A 15,078-nucleotide genomic window follows, 5' to 3' on the forward strand; every position below is an offset into this window, starting at 1 on the left:
GCCACACAATAGGGGCATGTGTGGGTTGCAATATTCCACTGCGACTTATCAAGGGCTGCTAGTTGTGACCTCTCACAGTCCACCTCACAGAACTCTGTGTGTTCTTCTTGCCCTCGGTGATGGTGAGCTGAACATGTAATTACTGACAAGTGGGTCTGCATGGCACTGTGCATGGACAACACCTGACACTTCCCCTACCAAAGTAAGACAGTACAGATACCTCCCATTGTTTGAATGTCTTACTAAAGTAGGGATTTTAAAGCTCAAACTTGTTTCCAGAGTCAACGGTCCACATAAACACAAGCGAGGGACTCTCCGAGATTCAGGGGAATAACATCTAGGCGAATACACTAAACCAGCTGGATTCACCAATATAGCAATGAAGTAGCCTGAGGCCCAAAAACTTGTTTTTGAGAATTAAACATTCTCTGGCCATATTTAAAGACACAGAAAATAAACTTTCTTGATATTGCCACACTTCAAAATAGTTATATCATATATATTGAATACTCATATCAATACAGGGCTAGTCATAAACTTTTCTGTCTGAAATGAATTTTCTCAAAATCATTGTTACCTACCAGGTTAGAACCATCCCCGAAACAATGTGATTTGTGATGCCCAGATTTCTACTGTCACCCCTACTTAATACTCGACAAGGTAAACTCACTCATACCAGCTGTGCCCCCTTGGGTCTACCAGTAAGTTAGACCCTACATAATTCCAGAGCAACCCGACATTGTATACTCTGGCACCCTTTGGAAGATGGGCCTGGATAACCTGGATATATCTTGGTCCACCGGTGCTTGGCCATCTCCTAAACCACCCCTTGGTATTGTTAAAGAAGCACATATTGGCAGTCAAAATATAGTTACTATAGCGCCCCAAACTGCAACCACCTGCAGGCCGATGCTCCACTACTCTGCAATGGGATTAGAGCCAAATACGGAATTCATCTGACCTTTTAGGGGTCCCCCTTTTTACAGGCTTGGTTGACCACTCTCTGGCTCCTGATGAAAGCTTGAACTTTCACACATGATGGCAAGAACTGAGATTGGGCACCACCAACCTCCTCCCACTGGCCCCTGTCTAAATGCCGGTGGCTCCAACATGGAGCCCCCTTTGTTCATATTAGTTCTTTGTCTTCTGCTTTTCTGCCCTGGTCCACTTTTTCCTTCCCATTGACTGCAGTACAATTTGGCGTCCATCACATCATCCATAGGCAGTCACCTGGGCTTCAGCACTGTTCATACTTTCATACTACTCTTTTCCCCTGTAGTCACACTCTCCATATACAGCTTCCTTTTTTCTGCTCCCACAAAGCCAAAACGGAAGTTGGTTACCCTTTTAGAGATGTGCCGGAATACCTAGAAGACATAAGTGAGTTCCTGCACAGATACAATTAGTTCCTGGAAATGCAGAGAGTAGGACTCTGTCAGAAACAGACCCCTTCCTATTAAAGAGTGGATCTCATTTACAGGTAGAGTTGACATTATTCACAGTTTTATATAGCCCAAACTCGAACTGAATGTGACTTTACACATGGTCTCATCCATTTGATTGGTATGGGCATATTAAGGGATTTGCCCAGAATCAGGTGGTATAGAGCTGGCACCAAGGTTCAAACCTGATTCCTCAATTCTAAGGTCGACAGCTCTGGCTGTAACACTACAGCTGAGTCCCTTCATACATAGTGGCGAACCCCTGCCCAAATACAGCAGAGTTTATGCAAAGATGAGCTCCTCCAGATATAATGTTGAGTTTCTTTGCAGACAGTTTATTTCTTGCACTGAACCAGAGCTGAGCCCCTACACACAAAAGGCCTTATTTATGAGGTCTTGCGACAGTTTTGCGCTTCCGTTGCGTCACTTTTTGTGACGCATCGGCGGCGTAAAACATGCTCCTGGTGCGCCCTATTTACAAAGTGACGCATCTGAGCAGATGCGTCACTTTGTAATTCCCTGCACTACATTATACCTGCGTCAGGTATAATGTATGCAGGGTGGGGGTTCTCACATAAGTAAGCCTCGTAGAAGTGACACAGTGAAATCAACGAGATTTTACTGCGCCACTTCTAGGGTACAAATGCATCAATATCTTACGCCTGCCTCACAGCAGGCGTAAGACTGACGCAGGCCCTTTCACATGGGTCTTCCACCATGTGAAAGGACACATTGCTGGAGTTGCTTTACTTTTGTGACACATCCAGAAATGTGTCACTTTTGCGTAATACACATACGTCAGAAATACTGACGTATCTGTAACTCCTTCCGACATGATGCGTCATACAGTAAATATGACGTATCAATCATGTCGTAAGGAGGACGCACTGAGAAGTGAAGCATCGCGGCTTTCACGCAGTGCTGCGTCAATTCTCATAAATGAGGCCCAAAGTTTTGTGTTGACTCATAGATTGCGTTGAGCCAGTTCACAGGCAGAGTTCAGCTTTTTAAGTATCCATTCCTGCAATGTAAAAGCTGAGCTTCTTTGGGGACTGAGATACCTTTCACCAGTTCCTAATCTGTGGGAGTGGTTAGCATCTGACTAAGCCTCTCTCTGATAGGGAGTCAAGAGGAGAAGTTCGGGAGGTTAGAGGAGAGGACGAGAGAGAGCCAAGGGACTGAGGAATTAAATGGTGAAAAAATAGCAACAGAGAGATGAGATAGCGAAAAGTGACAAAGAATGAAAGGATGATAAAAATCTAAAAGAAATTAGAGGAGAATGTGACTGAGATAGGAAGAAGAGAAAAAGCTTTTGGCATAGGAGATGGCAGAGAAAGTGCTGTGTGATCAAGCAGAATAAAATTATACTAAGGCAAACTTTACTGCACATTTCACATATTCCTTTTGCTCTCTTCACCAGAAGTCGGGCTGTTACCGAAGGCACTACTAGCTGTGTAAGTTGCAGATGCAAAGAAACATTTTGAGTAACAGCACTTATGTTTTTTTTAACAAACTAAGCACTGTGCGGGATGAAGCTGTAGCACATAATATACTATATTTCCAAAAACACAAGGGAACCCAAAAGGTAGATAAGCACCTTGGGTAACAGTTTTGTAATAAAATAGTGGTCCTTAAACGGAACAGTTAGTCAATGGGATAAATATAGACTTGTACTATATTGCGAGTGTCCAGCCGGACATTCAAGTTAATAAATCAAAAATGTCAAAGAACACAAAAACGAACACATCAATATAGTGAGACAAAATCCTGCATCCTACACGAACACATGACAAGTACATTTAAGACAGAAACATATCAGGCAAGACAGGGTAGCTTGTGGAATATTGTAAACAATTTCTAACAAGTGTAGAAAAACAGTAATTGCACTTATTTTATCATATTCGGTTAATGTGTTTTCTGTTTACATTAGTCGACGACATTTCGATCCTTTTAGAACAATAATAGGATCATCATAACGACAGTTAATGATAGAAGCCTGAATTCATAAAAATTGCCTGTGGAAAATGAGGAGAAGGGAAGGAGATTAGGAAACGTCTAATACAGACCGTAAAACATAGTACCAGCTGCAGGGCAGTCAGGGAACAGCCCTGGTGTCAAGCCGCCGCACTGTGCACATTGTTGGAGTAACGTCAAAACGTGAAGTGGTGAATAATAAGTACAGGGAGTGGATCAAGATATTGGGTGACCACATAAATTGCTGCGGGGGAATAACAGAAATGGACGAAAGTGTACTAAGGTGACCGGCTACATTACCTTGACTAATCAAAGTGAGGTCAGTAAAAGGCATGCATTGTACCATTCCGTAAACGACAATCTGACAATTTCATTGTAATGCCATACTCAAGGTCATATCGTAAGGCTGTAATGAGTAGCGAGGCGCATGAGACAAGGTGTGTAAGGCAATTGGGAACGAGATGACCATGCAGGACTGTGCGTAAAAACCTGTAGTAGTAGCGATAGAACGGTTGAACTACAGTGCGTGTGCTCGAGGGTCACTTGGTGATTGATAGTAGATGAAAAAGTGCCTAGATTTAAAATGCAGGAAGGATCGCAACAAGAGATCTGTATTAAAAGGATCGAAACTATGTCGACTAATGTAAAGAGTATGCACATTAATCGAATATGATAAAAGAAGTGCAATTACTGTTTTTCTAAGCTTGTCAGAAATTGTGTTCAATATTCCACAAGCTACCCTGTCTTGGGGAGGTTGAGGGACCGGTCATGGAGCCACCACCACCACTCGTCATCGTGTCCCCAGCCGGCGTCGGGCCCGGCCTCTCCCTGGATGAGGACACGGAGCCATACCGACAACACCCGATGTCGGGACTGACGTCAACCGGTACTTTTGTACCTCTGTTCTCTCCTGATGTTTCCTAACACCCTGAGTGGCTACCAGGAGAGGGTGAGGAGGACTGGGATGGGTCTGTGGACCCTGTTGCAGACCAGTTGGAAGAATCGCACTAGAGAGTGGAGTTGGGTAACGCCAGTGGTCTGGACACCTCCCCAGACCTTGGCATGCTTTCTCCCCCTACCCTGGTTATGGAGGAGGGTGCATTGAACGCATTGGTGTTGTGTTGGGCAGCCAAGGCTTAAACCTCGAGCATTCTACGGTGGCGGTCAGGACTAACCTCCTGACCAAGGTGCTTCAGCTGGCAGTGGCCTCTTAGGAGCCCTTGCTGCCGTTCAATGATGCCCTTATGGACATCCTTTTGGGCACTTGGTCCAAGCCCAACAGAGGGGCTCCTTTGGACAGGATGATTGCCCGACACCACTGCCTGGCCTCGGGCGACCCCATTTTCCTCTCTTTCCATCCCACCACTGAGAGCTTGGTAGTCTAAGCCTCAACCTCTAAAAGCGCATTCCCTAACACACCACCTGATAGGGAATACAAGAAGCTGGACCACCTTGGGAAGAAGATGTTGTCTTCCTCCAGCTTGGGTGTTTTCTTCCTCCTGCTTGGGACTGCGGTCGGCGAACACTGCATGTCTATTGGGCCACTACTCTAACTCGGTGTGGGACACGGTTGCGCAGGTGCTGCCAAAGTACCCGGAGGACGCCTGGGCCGTGCTCTCCCGTGCAGTTGCTGAAGGGCGAGACTCAGCGAAGTTCATCAACTGATGTGGGCTGGACACTGTCGACTCACTAGGCAGGGTTATTTCCACATCGTTAGCCCTTAGACGCTATGCCTGGTTGAGGTCTACAGGCTTTTCGGTTGATGTCCAAGCTACGCTTTTGGACATGCCCTTTGATGGCCGTCGCCTGTTTGGCGACAAGGCGGACAACGCGTTTGAGTGCTTTAAGGACTCAAGGGCTATGGCCAGGTCCTTGAGCCTTGCATCCACCTCCCACCCAGAGCAGTCTGCCTTTCGCCCCTTTCATTGCTATGGAAGGGGTGCTCCACCACGTTCGGCCTAGGGCCACAGGTCTGCGCAAGCTGTCCAGCCCCTGTGCGGCTGGGGACATGAGACCCACCGTCGTAGGTCTGGGGGCCAGCGGGTAGGCCAGTCCACCAGTGCCCTCTCTGCAGCAGCCTCCAAGCCCTCCTAGTCCGACCTTTCAGGGCCACCTTTTGCCGGTGGGCGGCAGGATCCGCCATCACCTCCCCCACTGACTCAAAATCACGTCGGACAGGTGGGTTTTGCAGATAATCCAAAAGGGGTACTCCCTCCCCTTCGAGACTACCCCTCCATCCACCTCATACCATTGCATGTCAGAGGACCACTTGGCCTTTCTCTAACAGAAAGTAGGTCTCTCTTGGCCAATGGAGCCATCGAGCGAATTCCTGTCCAAAAAGTGGGTCATGTTTGTTATTCCCACTACTTTCTGGTGCCCAAGAAGGACAAGGGCCTGTGTTCTATCTTGGATATCCGAAACGTCAACTGCTTCCTCTGGAAGGAGAAGTTTAAAATGTTGACATTGTCTCAGGTCCTGTGTGGTCTCGACCCTGGAGACTGGATGGTAGCATTGGACTTGCAGGATGCTTATTTTCACATACCCGTTCTGGCGGCCCATCAGCGTCACCTATGGTTCATGGTAGGCCACAAGCACTATCAGTGTACCGTGTTCCCCTTCGGCCTTACTAACGCACCTCGGGTGTTCACGAAAGTGATGGAGGTGGTCGCAGCTCAACTGCGCAGATCAGGTGTTCCAGTCTTCCCCTATCTCGATAACTTGCTGTTGATGGAAGGCCCGTCCCAGGCTACCATCTCTCACCTCCAGACTATGGCCGACCTCCTGCATTCGCTCGGCATCCTGAAAGTGGACTATGCCAGGTGGCATATGCAGACTCTGCAGTGGGACCTGAAGTTCCAGTGGGCACAGCACCAGGGGAATCTCTCCGATTGCATCCAGATCTCAGAGGGCACTGCACACCAATTGCAGTGGTGGCTAACGAACTAGGATTGGGTCAACGGCAGATCCCTCTCCCTTCCCCAACAAGAGTTCACAGTGGTGACAGATGCGTTACTGCTGGGGTGGGGGCATCATGGGAGAGGTGGAGATCAGAGGTCTCTGGTCTTTGGCTGAGTCCAGGCTCCATATCAATCTTGTGGCACTTTGGGCAATTCGTCTTGCACTAAAAGCATTGCTTCCCTCTGTCTGGGGAAGAGTGGTGCAAGTGTTCATGGACAACAACGCCCGCCATGTGGTACTGCAACAAACAGGGTGGGTGGGGTTGTGGACCCTATGTCAAGAGGCTCTCTGCCTTTGCACATGGCTGGAACATCAGGGCATATCTCTGGTGGTTCAACACGTGGCAGGTTCTCTGAAAGCCAGGGCAGACGAACTCAGCTGCAGGTGCATGATGGATCCCGAATGGCGTCTTCACTCGGAGGTGGTGCAAGGTCTCTTTCAGCAGGGGGGAGAGCCTTGGTTAGATCTATTCGCCACCGAAGAGAACACACAATGTCAGCAGGTATGCTCATTGGGATTTCCAAGGCGGCACTCACTAGGCGACGCTTTTCGTAGCGAGTGGTATTGCGGTCTTCTATACACCTTTCCACCTATACTATTTCTGCCAAGAGTCTACACTGGAGAAGATCAAGCGCGACTGGGCCCAAGCCCTTTTTGTGGCCCCGGATTGGGCACGGAGAGTCTGGTATCCCGTGCTATTACACATGGCCATTGATCTTCCGATCAGACTGCCTCTTTGGGACGGTCCTCCACCTGAACCTGTCCAGCCTCCACCTCCTTGCGTGGAGAATGAGCGGCGACATTTGACAGCTTTCGACCTGCCTCCTGAAGTCTGTAATGTTATCTTGGCAGCCAGGCGTCCCTCCACTAAAATGGTACACAGCTTTAGATGGAACAAATTTGTGGCATGCTGCGCAGCAAAGTCTGTGGATAACCTTTCTGCCCTCTTTCAAAAGTTCTTCTCTTCATTCTTTCTTTGTCCCAGCAGGGCACTGCTCTGGGAACTCTCAAAGGCTATCTTTCGGCCATTTCAGCCTTCCTTCGGCTGCCTGACCAGCCTTCTCTTTTCAAGTTCCCTATTGTAATTTGCTTCCTTAAGAGCATTACTCATTTGTTTCCTCTAACTCCTTTCGTGATGCCCTAGTTCTTACTTATCTGATGTGTGCTCCTTTCAAACCGCTACATAACTGTCCTCTCAGACTCTTAACCCTTAAAACGGTTTTTCTGGTTGCCATCACCTCTGCTCGCAGGGTAAGTGAGGTACAGGCCCTTTCTTCTAAGCCTCCTTTCCTGGCTGTTCATCCGGACAAGGTTGTCCTCCGCACTAGGCCTTCTTTCCTTTCCAAAGTGATTACCTCTTTCCATATAGGACAGACCATCACTTTGCCCACCTTCTTTCCGCCTCTGCATTCTTCTAAAGAGGAAAAGAGGCTCCACCGTCTGGATCCAAAACGTGCACTTTCGTTCTATCTGGATCTCACAAAACAATTCCGGGTGGATGACCAGCTCTTTGTCGGTTATATGGGCGCCAAGAAAGGTCGGACCGTGCAAAAACTAACCATCTCCCGAAGGGTCGTTCTTTGCATTAAAATCTGCTATTCCTTAGCAAAAAAGGAACCTCCAGTTGGGCTGCATGCCCATTCCACGAGGGCAACAGTAGCCACTACTGCTCTGGGACGTGGAGTCTCCCTTCTTGACATCTAAGTCCGGAGGGATGGCTTCTTCGGATGTTCGGTTCTCCAGGACCTTCTGGTGTGAACTTGGTTTGCAGACCTACCACCGGGGTTGGTATTGCTGGGGTATCTATTGTGAGTTGTGAGGAAGGGAATATATAACTTTCAGATGAAGTAGTTTGTTACCTTCGGTAACGATATATCTGTAAGAGACATAGATTAGTTATGGATTCCTCACCGCCCCACCCATCCTCCCCGTTCTGCAAACTGACTTCTAGGGTAAGGAAGTCCCTTTTAGGGCCCGAGTTTTCGTGCACCAGTGGTCAGTGTCTTGCATGGCTCTGCATTTCTGGCGTGGAATGTCGTGTATAGAACTGAGTGCATAAGGGAGGCGTCTACGTAGATATCCCTATGCCATTACGGCGACCACAACAAACGCGGAGGCGACCAACGCCACCTATTAACGCGCAGAGATACTGCTGAGAAAAAAATTCTCCTGATCCAGTCTGACGCCTGTGGGTAATTCTAAGGTGAGGAATCCATAACTAATCTATCGGCCAGATTCATCAAGCCGAAAACGGCTCGCAAAGGGCCAGATTCTGAGAATCTGGCCCTTTGCGAGCGCTATTTTTAGGTCGAGTTTACTCGAACCTATTGTTGTCAATCCAAAAAATTCCTTTCCTAGCAGGCGGATTCGGTGGATTTTGGACAGTGCACGAGAGAGTCACGTGACTCCTCGTGGACGAGCATGTCCAGCCTTCCCACTGCCAGCAGCATTTCTCCACGGCTGCCAGGCCACGTCAAAGGCTTCCCCAGCACTGCCCCGCCCATCAATCACCCTCCCACTGCCAGCAGCATTTCTCCACGGCCGCCAGGCCACATCAAAGGCTTCCCCAGCACTGCCCCGCCCATCAATCACCCTCCCACGCCAGCAGCTCTTCCTGCTCCGACCCCTGCTCTCCGCCCCCTGCTGCATCAAAGGCTTTTTTTTGTGTGGAGGCGATGTTCTTTGTTAGGGTTTACTCCTTGTGTTGATTTGAGAGGCAGGCACAATGCTGATGTGTCTCCGTCTCCTTTCGCTGAACGCTAAACGCATCGGTCTGAATGTCTGCTCTTATTCAACTCTATTTTAATTTTGTAGCATGTTAAGTCAATATATTTAGTCATGTCATGGCCAATCGTACATCTACCCAACCACTCGCTGGCACATTTTCTTCTGGCATTTCCTTGCAGATCGGAACTAACGCAGCTCTTAATAATCCTGCTAACATGAAGATGGCTTAGTGAGTAACTATTTGCAGCTGACATTTGTGACCTGCAGGTCACAAACTTGAATCTTGGCATCCCGTCCGTGTACCGTTCTGAGATCAATATATTAAGTTCCATTAAATTTGTTTATAGTACCACTTCCTATTTGCAGTGTTTAGAAATGAGGAAAGCACATGATTATTACTCTTGATCCTCAACACCTTTTTAATTTACTCTCATCTAATGCTTGCCACGCATTCCACATACTTCCCACCGGCCTCATCCCTTGCACCCTTATGCATCTTTAAGTCATGCCTCCTTTGATGGCCCTCCAAATGCCTTTAATCTCACTACTGCAGCTGCCGTCACCATTCTAGATCTTACGTCACTGCACAATCATCTCCACCTCGCACTCTCCTACTAACTGCCACCCATCTAGGTAACAACTCCTGCCACCCACTGCGGAGCCCAGTCACCCTTTCCTAAAAACCTCCCACAGATTTAGATTCTTCTTCACTCTCGTATTCCGATCTCATGAGTCCTCCCTTCTGCCATGCTACCTGTAACTGCAACTGCGTTCCCACTCTTGCCCTGAGTGCATTTCCCAGCCGCTTTTTTTTTCTTCATTACATTTCTTGTTATTTTAGCAACTTTAAAAGCTTTAGAAATACTCATCCAGGCTTTTTTCAACGGCACGTCAGAATACATGTACAATGCTGGGTAACTGTGTAATGTTCACGGTAAATCTTAAAATGGATGAGTTTTAGCTGTGGTGTTTCCCTTGTTTCACTTTCACGGCAAACAGCCTGCCCATTTGATGTGCCTCTAACAGCTACAGTAATGAGCCGTTGTGCCGGCCTCCAACTTGCCCCCCTTCCCTCCTCCCCTACAGCAGCTGATCAGCAGTATAAACCGCTGCTGCAGATTTAACAATATTTCCCGACAGCTTGTTTTTGCTGATGTTGTTGTGGTGGCGAAAATCCAGAGCAGTTTCAATACGTGTGTTTTGATTTCGCTTTGCTGCCCTTTGAGTGTGAGATGTATTGTCAGGGGCATTTAGGAGAAGGCATTGCGTACATCCTTTAGTTTGGTCTCAGCTAAACTGCCCAAGGCCATTGTTTTTATGTGCCCGTGCACAAGCTTGCCATTTGCTCAGGCATTTCTCCTCCCCCTAATTAGTCACCCCTGCTTTTGCTGCCCACGGCCGTCCGTACTTTGTCTCGCATTTCTCCTCCCCCCCTTCCCCACAGAAATGCCAAGAGCTTGTTAACGATGCTTTCTCTGCTGTAGCTGTATACCAAGTGAGAAGTGGGCCGTTTCAGAATGTAGACACTTCAGTGGCTGGTTCTTGTTATCTTTGCCGAGGTCTGTCTGTATGAGAGTAACCCAATTTTCAATTACAGCCCCGTGATTATGGGAAGGAATCACACCAACCCCCGCTTGCTAAAGAAGCATGAGCGGTTATTCTGCACAAGAGAGGGTCTATTTCGAACATAAGACAAACTCATCCTGCATTAAGGCACTGAACTAGGCAGGCATCTAGCTGGAGTCGTTTAAAAAACCATGCCTCTGTCGTGGAGTCTGTGAGGTGAAAGGTCCGAGTGCTGAATTATGTTGACGTCAAAACCCACAGGGTTCCTGAGGGTTCTAGAACTACCATTGTCACCTTCAGACACAGCAAGGCCCCTCCCGTTAGGCAAGGCTGAAAGCAGGCTCACAGGCAGCATCTGAATGAAGAGAGGCTTAATCCCAGAAGAAAACCAGCACAAGTACCCGCCTCACCCTCACCCTCACCCTCACACCCACTCACCCTCACACACCCTCACCCTTAGACCCCCTCACCCCCCCTCATCCCCACAACCCCTCACAACAACCCTCACCCCCACACCCCCTCACCCTCACACCCCCTCACACCCCCTCACCCTCACACACCCCCTCACCCCCACACCCCCTCATCCTCCCACCCCCTCACCCTCACACCCCCTCACACACACCCCCTCAGACCCCCTCACACCTCCACACCACCTCACCACCACACCCCCTCACACCCTCACACCGACTCACCCTCACACCCACTCACCCTCACACACCCTCACCCTCACACCTGTTCACACCCTCAGACCCCCACACCCCCTCACCCCTCACACCCCCTCACCCCCCACCTCCACACACCCTCACCCTCACACCCCCTCACCCCCTCACATCCCCTCACCCCGACACACCCTCACCCTCATACCTGCTCACTCTCACATCCCCTCAACCTCACACACCCACACACACACTCACACCCCCACACCACCTCACCCACCCTCACCCTCACACACCCTCACCCTCACACACCCTCACCCTCCCTCACACACCATCACACACACCCCCTCACACCCCCTCACACCCCACACCCCTCACCCTCACACCCCTCACCCTCACACACCCTCACACACACACACTCACACCCCCTCACACCCCCACACCTTCACACCCCCTCACCCTCACACCCCCTCACCCTCACATCCCTTCACCCTCACACCCCCTCACCCTACCTCACCCACCCTCACACACCCTCACCCTCACATCCCCTCACCCTCCCTCACACACCCTCACACACCCACCCTGACCAGCATAGCATAACAAAACATAGCATAGCATAACAAAACACAGCATAGCATAGCATAACAAAAACAAGCATAGGATAGCAAAACATAGCATAGCATAACAAAACATAGCATAACAAAACAAAGCATAACAAAACATAGCATAACACAACAATACATAGCAAAACACAACAAAGCATAGCATAACAAAGCATAGCATAACATAACAAAACATCACATAACAAAACAAAGCACAACGCATAATAAAGCATAGCAAAACACAACAAAACATAGAACAGCAAAACAAAACATATAATAGCATAGCAAAACATAGCATAGCATACCAAACAAAACAAAACATAGCCTAGCATAACAAAACAAAACATAGCATATCATAGCAAAACATAGCATATCATAACAAAACATAGCAACGCATAACATAGCATAGCATAGCAAAACATAGCATAGCATAACAAAACACAGCATAGCATAACAAAACACAGCATAGCATAACAAATCAAAGCATAGGATAGCAAAACAAAGCATAGCATAACAAAACAAAACATAGGATAGCAAAACAAAACATAGCATAGCATACAGCATCACTCAGCACCACCACAGCATCACTCAGGGGCACCACAACATCACTATGCGCTACCACAGCATCACTGAACGCCACTGCATCACTTGTTCGCCATCACAACATCACTCAGCGCCACCACAGCATCAATCTGTGCAACCATTCAACAAAAACTGGTTCAAATATGTTCTCTCACTGTTTCAAGCGTTATTACAAATATAACAAACAGATGTTAATATTTCACTTCTGTTCTTGGATTTTCGTCACAATAAAATACACTTAACATAATCTTCACAAAAGTTATTTACTAAAGTTTAAGCTATTGCCATTATAAATTACTATGACTTTTATTTAAGTATTAATTATTTAAAAAAATTAAAAGCCATTGTTATTTGTAATATCAATTATTATTATTATTATTATTTATTATTTATTTTTATAGAGCGCGTAGTCACCCTGAGGTATCCCAGCGCTAAAAAATCCCTACACCAGTGGCGGCGGGGGTGAGAAGAGGGGGACAGCAATTTTAAACAGAAGCAGTTTTAAACAGAAGCAATTTCCAAATAGAGGTGGTTAAAAGTTGTTAAGGGAACAAGTGAGTTTTGAGTCGTTTCCTGAATCGCAGGTAGTTTGATTCTTTCCTCAGGTCTCGAGGGAGGGCGTTCCATAGGCGCGCTGTGTGGATCGAGAAACGTCTTCCACCCGTGCGGGCTTTTTTGAATCTGGGCACGGTGATGAGGGACTCCTTGTCCGATCGGAGAGATCTCGGGGCTTTATAAGGTTGTATAAATTTTCTCAGAATGGGGGGGCCTTGATTCTGCAGTAGCCTATGGGCCAGGCTTAAGGCTTTGAATGTTACTCGTTCCCTCACTGGGAGCCAGTGGAGGAGCTTCAGTGCAGGTTTGGCTGAAGCTCTGGCAGGAGTATGCGTGAGGATCCGGGCGGCAGCATTTTGAATTTTCTGCAGTTTGTTTAGGGTTGCTTCGGGTGCGCCCAGGTATATAGCATTGCTATAGTCAAGCCTGGACAGTATGAGGCCTTGGATGAGAAGTCTTTGCGATGTGGGTGGAAGGAGGGGCAGGATCTTTCTCATTGATTTGAGTAGCCCGAAGCAGGTGCCTGCTACTTTTTTGGCCTGCGTGGTGAATGAAAGATCTGTTTCAATCCATATTCCCAGGCTTTTTACTTCCTGTTTAGGGACAGGGGGGGGGGTCCCAAACAGGGTGGCCAGATGTTCAAAGGGAAGGTGAGTCCTTTCTGACCCAGAAGGAGAATGTCAGTTTTAGAACCATTCAGCTTTAAGGCTGAGTTATTCATCCACCCTTGGATCTGCGTCAAGCAATTGAATAGGTCCGCTGGCTGTTGACTAGGGTGGGAAAGGGAGGCAACTAGTTGTGTGTCATCCGCATAACTGACAATGCTCACTCCGAACGGGATGACGACCTCCTCCAATGGGGACATATAGATGTTAAACAATGTGGGGCTCAGGGAGGAGCCCTGAGGCACCCCACATTGGAGGGGTGTATCGGAGGAGCGGGTGGTATTTTCCCAGATCTGGAAGGAGCGTTGGGCCAGAAAGGAGGAAAGCCAGGATAGAGCGATGCCTTCTACTCCTACCTTCTTGAGCCGTTTGACCAGGAGTTGGTGGTTGACAGTGTCGAAGGCCGCGCTCAGGTCGAGGAGGATCACTGCCACTGATCCTCCCTCGTCTAAGAGCGCTCTGGCCTCCTCCACTGCTGCCAGGAGGGCGATGTCGGTGCCCTGTCCTGGGCGGAAACCTGTCTGCGAGTTTTTTAGCAGATTATTGGATTCAAGAAACTGGGAGAGTTTCTTATTCACCAGTTTCTCGGCAACCTTGCTGGTCCCGGGGAGGAGGGATATTGGTCGGTAGTTGGCCAGTTCAGCTGGGTCCAAGGAGGGTTTTTTTAGCAGCGCCTTAACGACTGCCGCTTTCCAACTAGGGGGGACGACTCCCTGTTGAAAAGAAGCGTTAATCAGCTGGGTGAGGGGGGGGATGATAATGGGAGCGACTTCCTTAAGGGTCCGTAGCGGTGCGGGGTCCCTAGGAGATCCGCTTTTGATGGATGTGAGCGTATTCTCTACTTCTACGTTGGTTATTTGTCCCCAGGAAGTTAGGCGAGGGGTGATCGAAGTGTCGGGGGGATCGTCGGTCTCGCTCGGATTAGTCAGAGGGATGGAAACCAGAATTTTTTGGATTTTTTCTTGGAAAAAGCTGGCTAGCTGATTACATTTTTCCTGGTCTGCCTTTGGGTCTGGGGGGTTTCTAGGGGCGGGGTCGAGGACCTTAAGGAGTTCTTCTTTCAGGATGGTATAGGTTTCTTTACTTGAACAGGCGGCTTTTTCGATTCGTTCCTGAAAGAATCGACTTTTTGTCTTGTCGATCACAGATTTGTAAGCTGATAAGGAGGTGGAGTAGGCGTCCTTATTGGCATTGGATTTCTCCTTCCTCCATAGCCGTTCAGCTCTCTTGCAGTCATGCCGCAGCGACTTGAGCTCTGGAGTATACCATGGGGCTGAGGGTATACGTTTATTGTGTCTGAGAGTGGTAGTTTTGGGGATAAGGGTGTCCAGGGAGGAAGTGATCCAGGAGC

The sequence above is a fragment of the Lissotriton vulgaris genome, chromosome 5 (genome assembly GCF_964263255.1).
Source record: "Lissotriton vulgaris chromosome 5, aLisVul1.2, whole genome shotgun sequence".
NCBI lineage: Eukaryota > Metazoa > Chordata > Amphibia > Caudata > Salamandridae > Lissotriton > Lissotriton vulgaris.